This window comes from Zootoca vivipara, chromosome 11, assembly GCF_965207765.1.
Source record: "Zootoca vivipara chromosome 11, rZooViv2.hap1.1, whole genome shotgun sequence".
NCBI lineage: Eukaryota > Metazoa > Chordata > Lepidosauria > Squamata > Lacertidae > Zootoca > Zootoca vivipara.
The window spans coordinates 36,806,491-36,823,864 of NC_142594.1; the positions used below are offsets into that span (position 1 = coordinate 36,806,491).

Sequence of the window (17,374 nt, forward strand, 5' to 3'; positions counted from 1 at the left end):
AGAGGTTGCAGTAATCAGAAATTTTATCAAAGCTAGGAAAAATTGGGGGACTATATGAAGAAACAGTGCCCCACACTAAAATCCTGGATCTATTTTTAGAGTTCCGTATTGTTTATAAATATAAAAATGTAGGTATATATATATATATATAGAGAGAGAGAGAGAGAGAGAGAGAGAGAGAGATGGGTATATGGAAATATAAATGAATGTGCGGAAGTACACACACACACACATATATATATATGAATATATTTGAAAGGTAGTATGGAATTAAAGTATAAGGTGGTAAAGGAAGCAGTAATTAATTAAAATGGCTGTTTAAACCGAGAGGAAGACAAGTGGAAGTTTAATGGCTGGAGAGGACAAATTTGTTTGTTTTGTTTGTTATGTTTATTCATTGTTTGAATCATTGAGTAAAGGGAATATAAAGATAAGTTTCGTGGATTTCTGTATTAGGTTTTATTTATATTTTTATTTGTACATTTGGATACATGATATATATGATTTGTATGATTTTTGTGCTTTGATTTGAATTTCAATAAAGTTTATTTTTAAAAAAACCCCACTTATAAGCAGCAGCCAGGAAGATTAAAGCAGCAGTAAGAGTAGCTTCAAGTGCTCAGGTAGAACTGATTCACAGGTATTTTAAAAACTATAACTCAAACCACATTTCTGATGAAAAGGCATCCAAACCTCTTAAAGACTTAATCCCCCCACTAGCGATTTAGACTCGCTGCTGTTGCTTGTTGCCAAAATATAAACACATGTTGTCCTCTGATTGCAGCCACTCTCTCTGGGATGATAATAAATGTCCATAGACGGATGGTACCTATTCGTTATAATAATGCTTTTCTTTTTTTAAGCTCTGAAGGCAACATATCTTTTATTTGGGGAAAAAGATTTGCACATCTCCACTCCTCCCCTAAACCTTGTGGGGTTGGTTTTTTTTTTTACCATTAGTGTTCCTTAAAGGTATTGACACAAAGAGTGAAAAACAGAACAGCTGGTTGTTGTTTTTTTAAAGAGTGGCCAGGTGATCCATATGGATGCTCTGCAATGTGAGGAGGAACAAAAATATCTGGGCCTAAGTGCTGGGTCTACACCGCCACTCTTGAGACACTACCCCGCCCCACACCACCACCACCCCTGAACAGTTACCATAGAGATTGTAGGAGCCACAAAGAGCTTTGGTCACATTACTGGCTGGGAGGGGGTCAATTTGTATGCATGAGCCCTGCTGGGAATGAAAGAATACAAAGGAGGGCAGGAGAGATAATAGAAAGGGGGGGGAGAGAAATGAAGAGAGATTATAAGGAGAAAAGAGGGAGAGGACTAAAGCAATTAAAAACAAAGGAGAGGTAGAGAGAGGCTGGTTGAGAAAGGAAGAGAAGAAAGGAGAGAGGGACTGAGAAAGAGAGAATGGATTCATCTTGTCAGATACAGCACCTCTTGTCACTCACTGACAGGAAATGCTGCCTCCACAAGAGCTAATTCACAGGCAGTGGAAATGGGCAGAAACAGCAGGGGATGCCTCCATCACCTGACCTCACCAGAAAAACTGCATTGGGGAAGGGAAATGGCATGAAAGGGAAAGGCAGGGAAACTAATAAGAGAACCGGAAATGAAAGGGTGTCAATTGGTTTGCTATTAAGATGGTTTGGAGAGAATCAGGAAAATAATAGCACCCAGGGCCTGTCAGGCTGGTTAACTAACACACACACACACACACACACACACACACACACACACACACACACACACACACGTTCAGGATTGGTTATAGGGAATATGCGAGCTGAGAGCATGTATTAACCATTGTGTCATCTCTGGGCCTCTACAGCTAAGGACTGGGGTTAGTGTCCTACGGCGCTTGAAGATTGACCCAAATCCCAGAGGGATTTGAAACCGATCTATTCCTCATTATCATATTCATCAGCCCCTGTTACTCATTTGCAGAGTATAAATTGAATAAATCATGCTTTCGTTTCCAAGAAATCATTATTATTTCATGGGAATAAATGCTATTAGCCCTTAGCATTTATATAGCACCTTTTAAATGTTCAAAGCGCTTTGCGTACATTATCACAGCAGCTTAATAAACTCCTGCAATTTGACATTATTTAAACTGCCTATTAAGCCAGCCAACACCATGGTTTGGGAAGTAGTTTGACTGCAGATAGGTTGGCTACAACCATTTTGCTTTGGCAATTAATATAATTACACATCAAAAACCAATTTAAAAATAGAGATGGGTACAACAGATAAAAACTGGCTGAACACGAGAGACGAAACCACTAATATTTAATAACCAATTTTCTGACATATATTCTATATCAAATTAGATGAAGTTCTCCAGTGACCTGAACTATTCCAACCTCACACAAGCAAATCAAGACTTACCAGAAACAAGTTGGTTGGATTTTCATTTAACTTTTTGTCTTTGTGATCTAATTCTAACCACTTTTGCCAACCACCATTGGAAACTTGTTAGGAGCCTGGAATAATAATAATAATAAAATCAGCATAAGAGGTTAAGAACATGAGCCATTAGCCAGTAGGTCTCTGGTTCAAATTTGAGCTCTGCATATGTTCACCGCATGTCCTTAAGCATGCTGTATCTCCCAAGCTCATAATCCTTCATTCATTCAATAGTTTGCCTAAGAGATGCGGAGAGCTGCAATGTAATGAATACAGCGCAAAACAAAATTATTACCGCTTCCTTACAAAGTTATGAATCTTAACGTAGTTAAAAAGATCAAATAAAGACTCACACTGCTGACATAACTCATTACCAGGAGTTTATTATTTACAAGTGGTACTAATCAGCACAGGTAGTTGCATTATTCTGATAATTGTGCCCAATCTGCAAATATGAATAATAGCAAATATGGCTGTTATATGTGGCTAACCCTACCAGTTACCTCCATATCAATTAACAAAAGCCCTTACAAACTCAGGTGTTGCACTGAGTCATGATAACCAAATGTGCATAGTCATTCTGAAAGAGCAATGCCTACCGGTAATACAGTGGTATCTTGGTTCTCAAACTTAATCCATTCCAGAAGTCCGTTCCAAAACCAAAGCGTTCCAAAACCAAGGCACGCTTTCCTATAGAAAGTAATGCAAAAAGGATTCATCCGTTCCAGACTTTTAAAAACAACCTCTAAAACAGCAATTTGACATGACTTTCACTATCTAACAAGACCATTGATCCATAAAATGAAAGCAATAAACAATGTACTGCAGTCACACAATCAATCAGTAGCTGAATTGGGTTCCGCACAGTCACAAAAACAAAAACAAAAAAGAGCCACAAAAACAAAAACACAAAATAAATAGCAAAAGCAGACAGACCTCAGTGTAACACTCAAAGCAGAAGTGTGGCACCCAAATCAGAAGCACTCAAAACAGAGCATGTTCGGCTTCCAAGAAAAGCTCACAGACCGGAACACTTACTTCCAGGTTTGCAGAGTTTGAGTTTCAAGTTGTTTGAGTACCAAGGCGTTTGAGAACCAAGGTACCACTATATAGGCACCCTTGGTACCAAATTTGCAACCACTAAGCCACTATTCTTGCATGGATTTTTCATCTCTTATACAATAAAAATATATATACAAGATGTATCCCCTGGGGAGAGGAGCATAGGGGGATATGTTTGTGCTCTACACTACAGGAATCTTTCCCAAGGGGTTATGCAAGTGCTGTGTTCTATAGACTCCCTTTCCATAGTGTGTTATCCTACCAAACTAAGGCAGCCTGACAGGCTTCGAATGTCTATCCATAGGGACTGGTGGCAGCATAGGCGACAAGGTCACTGGGGCAGCTGGAGCTTGGTGTCATCTTGGTGTCATCTTGCGCTCTGTGTGTGTGTGGTGCTGAAGGGATGTGTTCCCGTCATCATCCTCATGTCATTGTCTTCCTATATGTGGGGCGCATGTGGCCATCATTGCTGGTCCAGTGCCTAACTGGTGGGCTTTGGTGAGGTTTCTAGGGATGACGTGGGCATGTCTGCTAGGTTTGCAACATTTTTGTTTCTTTTATTTGTTCGTTTCCCCCTTCTGGGTTGAATATGTGTAATGTATGGTGGCTATTCCACTGGTATAGAAATGGTGTACTTGGCGTATAAGGCTACCTATAACATTTTTGCCTGGTGAGCCAGTGTGGTGTAGTGGTTAAGAGAGACAGTGTTCGCGTCCTGGCTTCTCCACATGCAGCTGCTGGCGACCTTGGGCTAGTCACGCTTCTCTGAAGTCTCTTAGCCTCACTCACCTCACAGAGTGTTTGTTGTGGAGGAGGAAAGGAAAGGAGATTGTTGGCCACTTTGAGACTCCTTAGGGTAGTGATAAAGCAGGATATCAAATCCAAACAACTCCTCCTCTTCTTCTTCTTCTTCTTCTCTGTCCTCCCTGTCCCTGCAGGACAAGTTTGACAAGTGTTCAGCTTGAGCTTCTCACTAAAGTTAGTACATAGCTAGTACCTTGCTCTGAGAGAGCTCGGCGGGCCGGAGGGCAGGGAAGTGTGCGTGCAGCGGGCCAGAGGGCGGGGGAGGGCGTGCCCGTGCGCATGCACACACACACTTACTGGCGCGGTGGCGCGCTTCCAGGTCGGAAAAATCGCTGAAAATCGCATGCGTATGGGCCTCCCCCGACCCGGAAGTGCACAGGAAATGACCTCTTCTGGGTCGGGAGAGGCCCATACGCATGCGCACAAACGATTTTCAGCGCTTTTTTCCGATCTGGAAGAGCGCCGCCGTGCTGTGCACTGTAAGAGTGGGCGGCAGCAGCGGGCCGGATTGGGAGGCCAATTGGACCGCATCTGGCCCGCGGGCCGTAGTCTGGGAACCCCTGCTTTATGGTTTATATTTTTTATTCTTTGCTTTCTTTCTTTCTTTCTTTCTGCTATGTTTGAACTTCTTTTTTTTAAAAAAAACAAATCAATAAAACTTTAAATATAAAATATAAAAAACAGCCATCTATCTATCAATCATCTGGCATCATGATGACATCAGGGCAGTTCCACCCACCTGTCAGAGTTGATCCCTGGGTGTCTCACAAGCACATTCCCCACTAGTGTGTTCCCTGCAGATTCTGCAGATTTGTTTGTTTGTTTGTTTATATGTTGTTCTAGGCCTGTGGGCAGCAGGAGAGAACAGATAATCAATGGAAAACAAAGCGGAATAATTAAGAGAGCAGAAGACCTTTGGGTAGCCGAGGTTGGTAAAGCTAAAGAAAAGGAATAGCCCACTGAATTATCCCTAGATGAGTATACAGCACTGATTGCTTAAAGGTAAAGGTACCCCTGACGGTTAGATCCAGTCATGGATGACTCTGGGGTTGCGCCGCTCACCTCGCTCTATAGGCCAAGGGAACCAGTGTTTGTCCACAGACAGCTTCCGGGTCATGTGGCCAGCGTGACTAAGCCGCCGTTTACCTTCCCACTGGAGTGGTACCTATTTATCTACTTGCACTTTGACGTGCTTTCGAACTGCTAGGTTGGCAGGAGCTGGGACTGAGCAACAGGAGCTCACCCCGTCGCAGGGATTCGAACCGCCAACCTTCTAATCGGCAAGCCCAAGTGATTGCTTATGTAAAGCTAAACACTGCCTCGAACTCAGGTCTGAGTCCTCATCCTGCTATAGCAATTTACAAAACATCTATTGATTTTAAGAGAGCTGGATTGTCCTCTCAGCTATAAAGGGAAAGAAACCTCCGTTTTTTAAAAAATGTTCAGACTGGGCTCAGCTGCTCAGGCAAAGCCTCTTTCAGCGTCAACCTCTTAAAATGGCTGACATCCTTCTCAGAGCCCCTGACTGCTTCTGCACAAATAACGTTTAACAGTGCATGCCCAGCTCCATACAATGTGCAGAGTGATTTGAGGTCATCAGCGATATGATGTTTAGAGAATACAATGGGATGTATCTAGTCTGAGTTAGCTGCACTAGCTATGAGTCCACATTATACATTTAAAGCATACTCAACACACATTTACCATAATTTCCTCTGCACAGATGTACCATTTCCAGCACCTTAAAAAACTACAGTTCCCACGATTCTTTGGGGGAAATCATGTGCTCGTTAAATCTGTTTTCAATGTTCTTATTCAAAGTCAGCAGTCCTAACCCCACTTACCCACGGTTGAACTCAACAGAATTTTATTCTGAGACAGCTTGGTTAGAAATACACATTTTCACTGGCAATGGGGCAGGGGAGGGAGCTAAGTCTGGCTAACTTGTCCCATAAAGTTCAGTTCCCTTAGTCTGGAGCTAACCTCCTATTCAAAAGGCTTTTTAGAAATAATAATAATAAGACATCAAACGGAGTTTCAAAATATTTCCCTTCCCTGAAAAGGATGGGAAATGTTCTTAGGCAGGTATGTTTTCTTAGCTGCTTTTAAAGAATTCAGTGCTCTGGCAATCCTAGCTAGTGCCTAAGGAGGGCTTAATGGATTTCCTGAAATTCATTTCATAGGCAGCAAATTTAAAATAATGACTTTTAGCTAGTTGGTTGGGGTTTTTTTAAGCCTGTGTATCTTTGAGCAACTACGGTTGTTGGGTGTTTTTTTAAAGGTATTTAAATATCATCTCATAATAAACATAACCAAAAAGGAAAACTCCTTCCTTCCCACCTCTCAAGCGCAGTCCCAGTATCATTCAAAATACACACAAATATTTCTCATTCAAATAAAAGTATCTTTACATATGTCCCCTTGAGCTGTTGGTCGGCCACAACTTTTTTCTTTTTTTTTGCAGTTTTGTCAGAAATAAAGCTCAACAAAGTTTTATAAAAATTTGTCTGATTTTGTGTGTTTCCTTAGTCTCAGGCTTTGTTAGGGTCCATTTTTCCGTTAATGTCAAGTCACACCCCTATAGAAACAACATTTCAAACAAAGCATTTGGCAATTGTAAGACTCACTGAGAACTCTTTATAGAAGGACTGATGTGATAGAGGGTCAATAATGTGTGTTTCTTCACACTTACTCACAGAGACAACTTATACACACAATACTGTTAGGATCTCCTACTCATGAGTAGGAGCTTGGCAAAGACACATGCCCGAATGGGATGTTTTCTCCCTCCTGGTCTAGCGTTCGGGAGCTTCAAAAGCTTTCTCCAGCCCGAACATCACAGTGACTGATGCCAACTGACATCAGCACACTCAGGGATCCGCAGAGTGTTCACAATTGCGTAACAGAACTCAGTAGCACAGCATTTGTCTAATCTACGTTTATTCACATAAAATACACTCTGAGCACTGCAACATGGCTCCCTCTCTCTCTAGCATCAGGCAGCAAAGAGAAAGAACAAAGGACAAAAGTCCCACTTCAAGAAACACAGTAACACAAACATCCTGTCTTCATCACTTCCCACTGTGGAATGAAAAACATATACAGTCATGTGATAGACAACAATCCCATGACAGCAGACACGGGGAAAGAATCTCCAACAAATACATTTAAAATGCATTCAAAGCACATTACTTCCCCCAAAGAATCCCGGGAACTATAGTTTGCCCCTCACAGAGCTACAATTCCTAGCACCCTTAACAAACTACAGTTCTCAATATTCTTTGAGGAGAACTAATGTGCTTTAAATAGAAAGCCATCAACTGTATTTGAACTCCTACAGCTGTCTGAAAGGCCTGAGACATTTCATGCAAAATATACAGGAATTGCCATTTGGCTGTGCTTGCTTGCCCTCTTCCTTCCATCTAAGGTTGTTGAAAAAATTACAGAAACTATGCACCTATACTAGCTGGCTGCAGTTCCACATTTCTGACAAGTTCTTTTAAAAATTTACAAAGGCAGCCCAGCTGGCCTCACTGGAGTTCTATCCAGCTGTTATATAACTTTCGCAGCTCCCTTCGCTCTTGAAAACTGACCTACTTGTTATCTATTAATAAAATTTTACTGCAGCAAACCTTATCTTCTTTCCAATTTAAATTCCTAATTACTACATTTTCAGCAGACCTCAGTCAAATGTAAGATAATATTACCTTAACTACTTTGTGTCTTTTCATTTCTGGAACCAGAATGAGAAAAACATTCTGTCCCAAATTCCTAGCCTATGATGGACAAAAATAAGAAACTATGATTAGGGACTAAAATAATAAAATTCTGGTTAGACATGAGAGTGGAATAGTATAAAAACATTCATGGTTTGGCTCTGCAAGCCACAGATACATTACTCTGCAGCATCAGCCTCAAGAGAGAGACTTCAGGTGCAACTTTTCACATGGAGACTTTCAAAAAGCACAAGAAAACATATACCGTATTGGCCCGAATATAAGCCTCACCCAAATATAAGCTGCACCTTTAAAATTCAATTGGGGGGGGGGGGAGAGAGAGGAAGACAATACCCAAATATAAGCTGCTCACTTAGCTAGAACCACAGGTTTTCTTTCATCTTATGAGTTTCAATCAAATCGGAATCCAAAAGTGCACATAAGGTGTAGTATAGTAAATAAGAAACAATACATAATTTACAATAAAACCTTGGTTATTTTTACACTTAACTTTTTGCTGAGCATGGTATACTGGTGCATTCTGTTATAAGCAAATTTACAATCAATTTCCATGGTAGCAGAGTTCATCTGCTGCTACTACTACAAGCAACAATCCATCTACCTTAGCGTAAATAACATTATGAATACTGTTTCCCACGTTTATCTAGGTGGGCTAAATTATTTCTATTTAAGTACTTAGGTTTATGGTTCTGTGATTGCACTGGAAGAGTGCAATTCTTCCTATGGATGCCTACTAAAAAATAAAGCAAAAAAGTAAGTCCCATTGAGTTCAATGGAACTTCTCACGAGGTACGTGTGCAAGTGTTTAGAGGAGTGCAAGCTAAAATAAGCTAAATATAGGAAACTCTCAGTTGGTGGTTCATGAAAAAGTGGTCTGCCAACAGCAATCAATCACAATAGCTAAAGCAGAACCTCTCTGTTCAGAGTCACTACCTCTTGACTGAGATGGTTACAGGTAGGCCATCTTGACTGAGATGTTCAAGGAATACTTACCTATTTCAGTGACGCCCTGTTTTGTGTGCTTCCCAGAAATATCTGGATGGCTGCTGTTGAAAGAAGGGTACTAGGTTAGATAGACTGATATATCTGTGAAAAAAGAAAATGACACAGGAAAATAATCTAAATAGGTGATATCCAACTAAATCATGCTCAGGGTAGACCCAATGAAATTAATAGGCCTACTCTAACATTATCGCCCAATATATGGAGTGCATGTTTTCATGTAGTTATCCAATATAAAAGCATTAGAAGTTACATGGGCTCTTATATGTTGGGAAATTTGGCCTGACCCACATGTACATAATCTACCCACATAAATTAAATGGAAAGGAGCTGGGCCACTGGACTGGCAAACAACATTTCGTTAGCCTTTCCAAAATGAAAATAAACGTTTATGAAGATGTACAGTAAAGGAAAGTACACTATTCCTTTAGGCCTGTCTGCATGCCTTTGACCTGAAACATTTTGAACTTTAATTCCAAATTAGTAATTGATATAAATAAGATGCTACATTGGACCCAACACTCAGCGCCGTACTTTGTCTCCACCTCTACCACAAGGAGTTTCTTGGAGCTACAATAACAAAGTCTGCCTCAGTTTCACTGCCAGAACATTAAGGCTGCAGCTCTCAAACCATTTACACACGTTAATGTCAATGGAGCTGCTTTATGAATGGAGTATGGCAAGGAGAATACAATTTTCCCCGAAAAGGCTGTGAATCTGCAGCTCATATGGAGGGTGAGTAATACATATTTTAATTAGTTTCCATAATTCGCCTGCACATATATAAAAGTGGGGCTAGTCTGGAGTCTGGATCATAGTTTATGTGCTTTCAAATTTATTCCAAACGAGTTGAACATTCCCTGAATTAAAATAGGGTTTTAAAAAAATCGTATTTTCCTTTACTGTTTGGCCATTGTGTTTCTCAGTCCTTCTTTTCTGATTACTATATCATGAAAAGAATCTTTCACTAATCTTCCCACCCTGTAATGTTTGCTTCCTAAATACCTTGGACTCTCAGTTACAAACTATTAACTTGGCAACATTTAAAAATCCACGGCCTTTGAGTTTCAAGGCCTTCCCCATTGAACCTTAAAGCATTCCTACAGCTCAGCCAAGTCCTCTCCCATCAACCTCATGTTCTCCAAATTACATCATAGGTTTGTTCTCAATCTACAAAGCACTGCTTGTATCCTTAGAATGAAATGTCAGATATCCCTATAAGAGCAAGGAATCAATGTTTGCTTTTGCAAATGATGTATTATAACCTCCCAATTACTTTGTAGTTCCTGCTCACCCAATCTCATGGACCATTTACCTAGAATCAAGTTCCACAACTGGTTTCTGAAAAAGCAACTTGGTGACAGGATATAAAAACTTCCAGGTAGCACAGAATTCTTCGTCAGAAAAAACTGAATGGAAAAACAGCTGCCCTGCATAACTAGAAGGCTTGCATATACATTCACCAACAGACACTGGTCCTGTTTGCGTTTTTCAAGTTTGCAACGGCAGTATCACTAACTGAAAGAATTACTGTGGTACCTACTGGTGCACCATATCTAAGGCAGCCTCTAGGCATCCAGTACTGTCTTCTGAAGCTCTCGTTTGGATTTTTCTTTAAGTCATTCTGCCAAGTTTATTCAAAGAGGGCACTGATCCAAGGAAAGTAAAACAGTAACTAGCAAAAGGAGGAAAGAATTTGCACTGAGCAAAGCCCTTTTGAGTAATGTAACCTGTGAGCTTGTTGTCTCGGCCCCCACAGAATACTCCGTTGTGGCACTGGCTCCTATTTAAACAATCTTCCCCCCTACATAAAAGGCCTGTTCTCACATTCTAGATCAAGAGCTTTCAGAAACTATGAAACTCAGCTAACCTTCACTTACTTCCTCATTTAATTAAATTCACCCAATGTGCTATTTTGCAGTACAGTATAGTGTTGGTAACAGGGAAATAGAAACATTAAGTTTAATTCCAGCCAGGATTTATGTTTAACTGCCCAGGAAAGGGATGGATTAAAATATTCAATATGGCTATTATCTGCACCCTTTTATTATAGCTGTTTCCCAAGTTCTGAAACTTGCAGGCATATGAACCCACTCATATATCATTATATTAACCTTATATAGCTGCATTATGAGAATGCAAACAGCCAGTGGAGGAATAGCGTGTCTTGCTGGTGTTGGAAGCAGGACAGGTGGGCCACCTTATAACTCTGCTTATTAATACCATTGAATAACAGCAACACAAGCAATAAAAGAACCATTTTAAAATTGCTGTTTACTGTAATCATTATTGTGATTATATTATTACCACTGATTATCATAAAGCTGATTACTCTCTGCCCCACAACTTCTTGACATGGAACAACACAAAAAATTTAAAAAGAGTTCCTGGAAAGTTCTCTCTCCTTCCCCCACCCCCAGCTTAACATGTCAAAATGATGGAGATATTGTTGTTTCTTAATCAATTTACACTGCTATCCACCCTCAGCATATTATTCTGCATCCTTAATAGCACCTTTTAAAGGGTACAAACAACTTCGAGGCTGATGTGTCATGAGGAAACTCTACTTTCTCTTTTCCTTTCTATTTTTTGCATTAAAAATTAGGGTGCCTTCCAGCAAAACCAAAACTATTTCGCCCAGTGCTTTTTTTAAAAAAAATGTTTAGGGGTACTCTCATTTTAGCTCAGGAAAACCACCATTTTATAGTTCAAATTGGGAAAAATAAATACACTAAAACTAAATGGACAAAGTACGAAGATTCACAAAACGTTTAGGAGTATGCGTACCCCTGCGTACCCCCCATTTAAAGCACTGATTTCGTCTAACCCGGATTTAAGAACAGGCCGGCGTGACCTCTTTACTTTGATCCTTGTTTCCAGCCCTTTTCGAACGGGCCTCGATTAAGGGAAGGAAAGAGACACAATCTTCGAACGGGATTCTATAGCTCCCTTTCCAGAAGGGCGGGAAGAAGATCTGCCCCTGCTATTGGCCCTTCTCCGAGCCACGCGGCGTATCCTATCCCTTCCCGGGCTGGTAGCGGCGAATCAACGCGCAGTCACGGGGTTTGCGGCGCATAGAACTGGCGGGGTGTCAGAGGCGCTGCTTGGGCCCTGTGCTGCGCTCTTCTTTTTGCTGGCCATGGGGTGTGCCATCTGGTCAAGAGGACTTGTGGGGAGGCAGAAGACCAGCGCCCCACGCCGTCGGAACACACACACACCCAGGCGGGGGGAAATGGCGATTTCATCTGCCAAGTCACACTGTGATGAGGGAGGTCATATCTCTTTAAAATCCAACAGGGGGAACCGAGAAAGTGGCGATCCATAGGATTTTGCCTTGTAAATGCAATTTTTTAAAAGATTTTAATTAGCATTAAACATATCTGTATGTGTACATATACACACTGTTTGCAATGGCACATATATCTTCCATCAACTTGAGATAAACTATGGGCAGATACTAAATGGAGGCCCACAGTGGTTCAGCGGCAAAATACTTGTCTTCTGTACCGAAGGTCCCATGTTCAATCCCGGCTGTCTCCAGGTAGATCTGGAGAAAAGACTCTTCTAAAACCCTCCAGAGCCACTGCCGGTCAGTATAGATAATACTGGATCTAGGTGGACCTTGATTTGTATCTGCCTCGGTACAAATCAGTTTCCTGGGTCCCTATGATTCTGAGAAGCATGTTAAAGTCCGGTTGAAATCAACTGGATTTAAAACCGCTTATCCCATTATTTTTATAATGCAGACAATGGGTGGATAATTTTCCACTTCGCAATACCAGCATTACACAGACATTTAAAATGTACTCTTGTTACTGAAGGAGTAACAGAAAACCTCAAAAATGTAGAATTTTCATTTTACATTCTTCAATGAGAGTAAAACCCGCTCCATCAAAATCGATGTTTTGTTGTTGTTGTTGTTTATTGATTTGAGAGGGGTGGGGAGATGGAGGATATCCATATGGAAAATAAATTGCTCCCCCGATGCAAGCTCCCAACTACTTTTCTATTCGTCACAAAGAGACTTAGAAGCTAGTTCTAGCTTTTTGTGTTGAGTAATGCAACATAATAACTAAACACGTTATATAATAAAGATACTGTACAACTACAAGGGCAAGATCCTGCCAAAGTTCAGCACTTCACAACACAATCCTATACTTTTACTCGGAAGTAAACCCCGTGTTCAATGAGACTTACTCCCATGTAAGCATAGGTTTGCAGCTTCGGACCCTTAATTACCCTTAAGCTACTCTTAAATCCAGCGGGTTTCAATTCAATCGGAGAAGCAAACCTATGCTAACATGGGAGTAAATCTCATTGAACACACTGGTGCTTCGTTTGGGCTGGGTTAAGTCTCATGCGACCTTTCTGCGGTGCCAAACACTTGCCCCATTGCTGAAATTAACACGTAAGCGTGATAGGACGATCTAACTTTTCAAAATCCAGAGCTACTCTGTTGCGCCACCAAAAGCCATAAAGAGTCTTGTGGGATCCGAAAGCCTAACCTATTTGTTATGGCATAAACTTCCTTGGACTATATACATTGCAGCTGTATGTTAAGAATTGTTCGGTGACTCTTTTGAAATATAAAATGTCTCTGGTTGGATGCATGGGTTAATTATTATCCTTCCATTTACTTGGGATTTTACGAAAACAGGCACTTTTTAAAACATTTTGTGCGCTGACAGTATAGCTCTCCTCCAAGGTGAAAAAGGCATATAAAAAGGGAAGGAAGGAATGGAAACAAAAATATCCTCTGCTTAAAAATGGGAGTTTCCCCTACAAAGACTGTTTTTTAGAGAACAAATTTAATATAAAAAATAGGGAGTTGAAACTATGAGAGGTCGAGACTTTTAAAGACTTGTAACTGTTGCCCTTTCGACTTCCTTTTCAGTGTTACTATTTTAAATAAAACAGGAAGAAAAGTAAAAGGAGGCTTGTAAAGGGAGAAAGTGGATTTGTATTGGAAATTCCGATAATTTTCTTAAATTATGCATTTCTTTTCTGAGCGAAATAACAGCCTTAGTTTGCACGGGTTGAAAAGTTTGAAGAATAAAAACCCCTGGGCGTAAAAGGGATGTTATGCGAATGTGGAACTCCGTTCCATCTTCGTCCCCAGCCAAACAAAAACCACCTGGAGTGCAATTTTAAATTGGCCAAAGGAATGGAGAGGACCAGAAAAGACAATACTTTCCGCGCACCCCTTTTTTTTTGCGAAATGAAAGAATATTGGGGGAGGGAATAAAAACTTGCAAAATGTAGACTCTTTGCAGGGACACCTACAATTCTAGCAAGATTTACACCCCAACTGAACTTAAGGGGGCTTACATCAGAGTGGACACGCATAGAATTGTGCTATTACCAAGTTTTTTGCTAAAGAAGGAAAGAAAGGGGGGGAGGGGTGGCCGACTGGCCTGAAAAATAACTGCAGCTTCGTTGTGCAAAGTGCAGCCGGGATCCCAACCTCTCCTGGAGGAGGCAGTTAATAGCAGCAGCAGCAGCAAACCGGAATTTGGGGGGGGGGGAGAGAGAACGAAACTGAACGCGAATTTGGCTCCGTTTTCCTATCGATCCTGTTATATAAGTGTTCTTCCTCTTGGCACCCACTTCTTGCTCCGCCTCCCTCCCTCCCTCTCCACACACACACACACACGTAGCCTGTAACACGCGACGTGCCCCACAGAACCCTGCAGCTGATTATTTGCACGATCGCTGTAATGAGAATCAATTGCCTGCGTGACGGGGCTGCAGCCGAGCTCGGGCGCAGCGGAGCGACCCTCGCCTAAACGCAGCTCTCTCCACTTCGATCAATATGCCAATAATTATTAACGTCGCCATGCATTCAAAGGGGGGGGAGGGAGGATTGGGCTGAGGGAGGACCGTCCGGGGGTTTCCTTTCGTTCTCTAGCCAACACCGGGGAAGGTGGTAAATAAATAATGGACGACCAAGACCGCCACACCACAGCAACCCGGAGGGACCGTTTGCTGCAAAGGGGTGGAATAAAGGTCTGCCTAAGAAACAGCAGCAGCAGCATCTGCCAGGTAGAAGGTCCCTCTCTCCTCCTGCCTGCGATCGCGGAAGGCGAGTGCAGAGCCGGGCGTGGAAGAAAACGTCCCAGATTCTGTGGGGCAAAAAGAGCAGGCACGGGAGGGAGCGAGGGAGGAGCGGTAGCTCCTGCGACCAGGCACCCGCGGAAGAGCAGGGCCCGGGAGCGGGAGTCCCCCTTGCGGGGCCCTTCCCCGGGGAGCTGCAAAAGGCAGGCGAGCGCCAGCTTCCAGCGCCCAAGCTTTGCTCTGGAGGGAGCCGGCAGTGCAATCGCAGCTTCTTCTCGGGGCTCCCTATGTACGCATCCATTTTGCACACGGGTGTTGCAAGGAAGAGGCACGGGGTGTTGGGGGGGGGGAAGCCCCCGGACCTCTGTGGCCCTTAGACATACTGCTGCAGAGCAAGCCTGCTGCGGTCCAGCTGCCTCTCTCCTCTGGTGCGTCTCCTCGGCCAGCCCGCCGCATACCGGGAACGCACGTGACGTAGCTGTTGCCCCGTCGCCGCACACCCCTCCCCTGCTCCTCCTCCCTCTGCGACTCCTTGTACCCAGATAAAACGAAGTATTATAATTGTGACGGCTAGCAGAGTAAAACAGAAACCGTCCCTGGGTGGGCTCGAACCACCAACCTTTCGGTTAACAGCCGAACGCGCTAACCGATTGCGCCACAGAGACACCTGCGAAAAGCAGCTTTGCAAAGTGAGTTGATCTAGTTGTACCTAAACATACGGTAGCACTGCAATGTCTAAGGGTCGCTTCCGACAGCGAATTATTATTATTATGTATACATTCAGACCGGAGGATTAGTACACAGCGATGAGGCCCAGTCCCCTTTTCATCTTTTCATAAATTGCCTTTCTTTTCTTAAAGAAATTCTTGTTATGCTGCAGAAAGGCTATTAAAAAGCCAAGACCACATGCGTAGGAACAAGCTATAAGACTGCAATAGACATTTACTGGGAAAGTGAAAACTGCAAAGCGCACCCCATTTAACTCCAGAGGAACAGGCTAATTCTCAAGCCAGCAGGACTTCAGTGGGAGAAGCTATTAAAACTCTCTCTGCTGTGCAGGGTAACTATTGGTTCTTGGTGTAGTTTGGGTAGGAACAGATGCATCTCCAGCCCCAATGCCTTGTGTTGTCTTTTGCTTTCTCTGGGATCCGTCTGCACGCCTGCCCTGGGCTGGGTTAGCTACTCAGAGTAACTGAGTTTGCCACTTGGGATGCAGAGTTGAGTCACTTTTTGCTCTCCTACATCCACATGTAAAAGGAACATAGCTTTCCTCAAAGAATTCTGGCAGCTGCAGAGCTACAATTCCCAGCACATCAAGCAATCTATGGTTCCCATGATACCTTAGGGAAGGCTATTTAAATGTACTTTAAATGCAGACTTGTAGTCATGGTGTGGCAATGAAGCTGTGCTTTACCCCTGCCTAGGTGGTTGTTTTTTAATTGTCTTTTTAAATTTGTGGCATTACAGACAATGGCAGCTTCCATTTAAAGAGTGGCAGCTTGTTTTAAGAACAGCAGCCAATTAAAAATAGGACCCTCTGAAAAATTCATTGAATAAGGCAAGGCAAGTGTGCAACAGAAGAATCACCTGGATGAGTCCCAAAAACCCTGCTCACTCCAGACTTTCACTGATGGAGATTATTTTTTTCCTGATTGCAATCACCCCATAATTACTTGTAATCCTGGGGGGGAAAGCCTGTATGTATAGTAACAGGACCCTTAAAGAGCTAAATATTAGAATGTTGTACTATGGGCTACAATTAGACTTGACCTCTTAGATTTTCATTTTCTGTTCACCCACCCACCAATAAGGAAACATGTTGATTTGCCTGCAGTAAGTAGTAAGAGTTTGTTCATTCTATGTTTATGATGATGTGTGCAGTAGGATTGGGTGTTTATTGTTAAAGGGTGAAGTAAATAGATAGCTTAAAGTTTAGAAGGGTTTTTCTAGAAAAAGAGGTACCAGAACTCCCCTTTTTTTAAGGGGGAGCACCCACCCAAAGTTGTTGAGCTGAAAAATAAAGCAGTAGTTAAAGTGACCTGAAAAATTATTTACCCTTTACAATTTTAAAGCACTCACCATATCCATAGTAATAGTGCCTCTTTTTTCTTCTTTTGGTGGTCAGGGATGAAAAAACCCTAGAGAAATACTGTAGCAATACTTATGTCCATACTACAGCTAGCTGGCTGATTAGCCACCTAAGCAGTAAGTCAGGGCCTGATTTCCCAACCTATGCAGCTCTGCATGAGGCCTTTTCAGAGTATCTGGGCAGAAATATCAACTCAGCAACCAGTAAA

The 17,374-nt window shown here is 42.2% G+C and overlaps 1 non-coding gene across 1 annotated transcript; it reads right to left on the reverse strand.

The window, feature by feature from the left end:
* Positions 1-15,668: 15,668 nt before the first annotated feature.
* Positions 15,669-15,742, reverse strand: TRNAN-GUU (transfer RNA asparagine (anticodon GUU)). Its single transcript has one exon. It is a non-coding gene; the product is annotated as a tRNA-Asn (tRNA).
* Between the last annotated feature and the right edge of the window lie 1,632 nt (positions 15,743-17,374).